Source organism: Oryzias melastigma, linkage group LG19, assembly GCF_002922805.2.
Source record: "Oryzias melastigma strain HK-1 linkage group LG19, ASM292280v2, whole genome shotgun sequence".
In the NCBI taxonomy this organism is placed as follows: Eukaryota; Metazoa; Chordata; class Actinopteri; order Beloniformes; family Adrianichthyidae; genus Oryzias; species Oryzias melastigma.
This window is the reverse complement of record NC_050530.1, coordinates 2425574-2429126: the sequence shown is the minus strand read 5'-3', so window position 1 is coordinate 2429126 and position 3553 is coordinate 2425574.

Here is a 3553-nt window from a genome sequence, read left to right as displayed (position 1 = left end):
TCATCTAAAGCTCAATGATTTGCAGATTTGACAAAATATTAATAAGCAAGAAAAGGTGAATCTTTCGGTAATACTTTTTATATTTTAGCAACTAAGATGATTTACGTTTGGCCAAAATCTAATTGGAATTCTAACTATATAAGAATGAGAATTTAACAAAAACTAACTAAAAAAATTGAACATTTGAGACTGGAAATTAAAATTCTTCATGGTTTGAGTCTATCAGATCAGAAATCAAACCTGGGGCATACATTCCAATTTATTAAATATCCAAAGATCTTTAAAACATTATGATTTTGACAGTAATGAAGACAAATTTAAGGGCTTAAAAGTATTTTACATCCACTGCATGTTACTAATTTTTCAATAGAATTTCTAAGTAAATTACTACAAGAAAACGTCATAATTTTGATATTTTTTTAATTAATTTTAGTCCTGCTTTTGCTCATTTGAGAAAATCATTGACTATACATAAATCTATCAGTTCAAGATATCGATAAACATACAGAACTAGAAAAAAATTAAAACCTTTAAATTTGTAGACTTAAATAAATATATAAGAGACCCCAGTATGGATCTCTGTGGAACTCCGCAAGTCAACGTTTTTGTTGATCTGATTAAGAAACTCTTGGTCTTGTTGTAAAATGTCGTCATATGGAACTTGTTTCTAATACTCAAGCCACTAAATTTGCAAACTTAAAAAAAAAAACCCTAGAGGCCCCAGTATGAATCGCTGTGGAACTCCGCAAGTCAATGTTTTTGTTGATTTGATTTAAGGCACAAACTGCAACAACTTTAGTAGAAAAAAATGTTTGATTTAGAGGGCTGCACAGTGGCGCAGTGGGTAGCACTCACAGCAAGAAGAGCCTTGGTTCAATTCCCAGCTGGGACCTTTCTCCTCATCCATTTTTATTTTTCTTCTAGAGTTTCCTCAGACAGTCTAAAGACATCTTTCATTGGTTGGTGTCGCTAAACTGTACCCAAGTGTGGTTGCGTGTCCCTGCAACCTGCTCAGGGTGTACTCCACCTTTGCCCAACAGTTACTGGGATAGGCTCCAACAACCCAAAAAGGGTTATGATCAAGGATTTATAAAGTTTGAGCCAGTTTTCCAAACATACACAAGTCGCCCTGAATAGATGTACAAACAGCAGTTTTTGTGCCGTTATGTCAATAAAACCACAAGTTTAAAGATAGCAGATCAGTTATCAATTGTTAAAAGTTGACATGGCCTTTTAATAAATACTAAAGTTTAATTTTTAGATAAATTTTAACATTTTTCCTTAATTTGGTTTGGATAATGAATTAAAATAAGTTACTTTTGGCCACATTTAACCTCAAGCAGAGAAAAAATACGTAGCATTGACTCAAAATAGAAGCATTTTTACTCATAATTTAATGAAAAAAGATGTTTTTGATGTGTCGCCCCTAAAAAAAAAAGATCGTTTTGTGTCTTTCTATTTATTTCTGACAGAAATTCATATAAAGTTTGATTAAAAAAAGTTTATTGATCTCAAATACTTTTTGAAATCAACAAAAAGCTGTTTATCTTTTTTTTAAAGTCACAAACCTAACAATTTTAATCATAAACCATTTGTCTTTAAAGGATTTTCCTAAAAAAGGAGAGGAAAACTTTATGATCATTAATAGAACGGCTATTTTAATTGCCTGCTTGCCACAGGGGGTTTTATTTTAACATTTTACAACAAATATCAGATTCACAGAAGTGCTCCAGCTTTTTTTAACACATCAGCAACTATTTGTCTTGGAAGCAGATACATAATAATGTCATCAGTTTATACTTTACGCCTCTCTGGATGCTACGCTAAATCTCTTAAATCCCTCGCTAATGTCTGAAATGTTTGGCTCACTGGGTCAGAGTCAAATCGAGGCGGCCGGTTCCGCCGACCACGCATCTCTGAGGAAACTCTCTGCTCCTCCTTTATTCTCGGGGACGGCTACTTTGTCAGCTATTTTGATCGGATCAACTGAGGCAGACACGCTCTCAAATTCAGGCGAGACCTCCACCGCAGTGTAACGTCCACCCACCGTCCTCGCCAACACTCCTGATCTGTGGCTTAACCATTTGACTGCAAGGACCAGATTGTTTTCGCAATTATTCTTTCTTACTGTACATTTGAGAGAAAAACAAGACAAAATTTACTCCTGGTGCTCGGTGAAAATACATTTTGGGTTCACAAAACTGCCAAAAAAGTTAATGAGATAAAAAATCTCTTAAGGGTTCTAAAAAAAAAAGTTCAAAATCCACAAAGGAAAACAAAAACACACAAGTTGGGATGTAAAAAAAGGGTTTTAAAATTGTTATGGGATGGCCACAGGACGTACAGTTTGGCAGCCATTTGGTGGCAAAGTGATGAATTTGGTTTGCTTTTTCGCAATGTGGAAAAAAACGTAATAAATTTCAAACATTTAAACCAAATTTTCATTGACCTTTGACCTCTGGAGGAGGCCGCCATCTTTAATTTTTTCTTTTAAATAACTGTAGGGAAAGCCACAATTTTAAACTCCTCCTTGGGATTTTAATGTATCACCTACCAGCTTATTGTGAAGGATAAATTAGAAGTTGCTGATTTTTATCTACGTTAGCGTGGCGAGCTTACAAAAGTGGCGTTCCTTTATTAGTTGCACATTGTTTCTGGAAATATTGTGAAAAGTGAATCCATGAATCCTTGGCTCAAGCTGAACAAAACAATATAACACACAGTATGAACTTGTTAGGATTGTGGGAGTGGTTAACAAAAAACCTCTGTTGCTAAGGAAATCGAAAAACTTGCTTTTGCAGATTCTTCTAAAAATGACATAGATTTGTTAGTCAACCTCAGACGACCGAAAAATATAATGGTTGCTATGGAGATAAAATCAATAGAAAGGCCGCCATTTCGAAAAGAGTGTTTTTCTTAGATTGTTTTCTTGAATTTGTCACACCTAATCATACTGTGAAAATTGAATACACAAATTCTCGGCTCAATCTGAACAAAAAGATATAACATAAGGTATGAACATCTTAAGAATGTGGGCGTGGGTAACAAAAAACCTCTGTTGCCAAGGAAATCCAAAACTTTACTTTTGCTGATTCTTATGAAAATTACATTGATTTGTTCGTCACCCCCAGGTGAGCAAAAAATAAAATGGTTGCTATGGAGATAAAATCAATAAGGAAGCTGCCATTTTGAAAAAAATATTTTTTTTCTTTTTTTTTTTTTTTACCTGAATTTGTCACGTCTAATCATATTGTAAAAATTGAATACACAAATTGTCAGCTTAAGCTGAACAAAAAATATAACAAGGCAATAATAAGTCATAAAGTTATTAGTAATGTGGGTGTGGTTAACAAAAACTTAAGTTGCTAAGGAAATCCAAAAATTTACTTTCGCTGATTCTTATAAATATGACATAGATTTGCAAAAAAGAAAATGGTTGCTATGGAGATAAAATCAACAGAGAAGCAAACATTTTGGAAAACAGTGTTTTTTGGTTGTTGTTTTGTAATTTGTCATGTCTAATCACATTGTGAAAATTGAATACACGAATCCT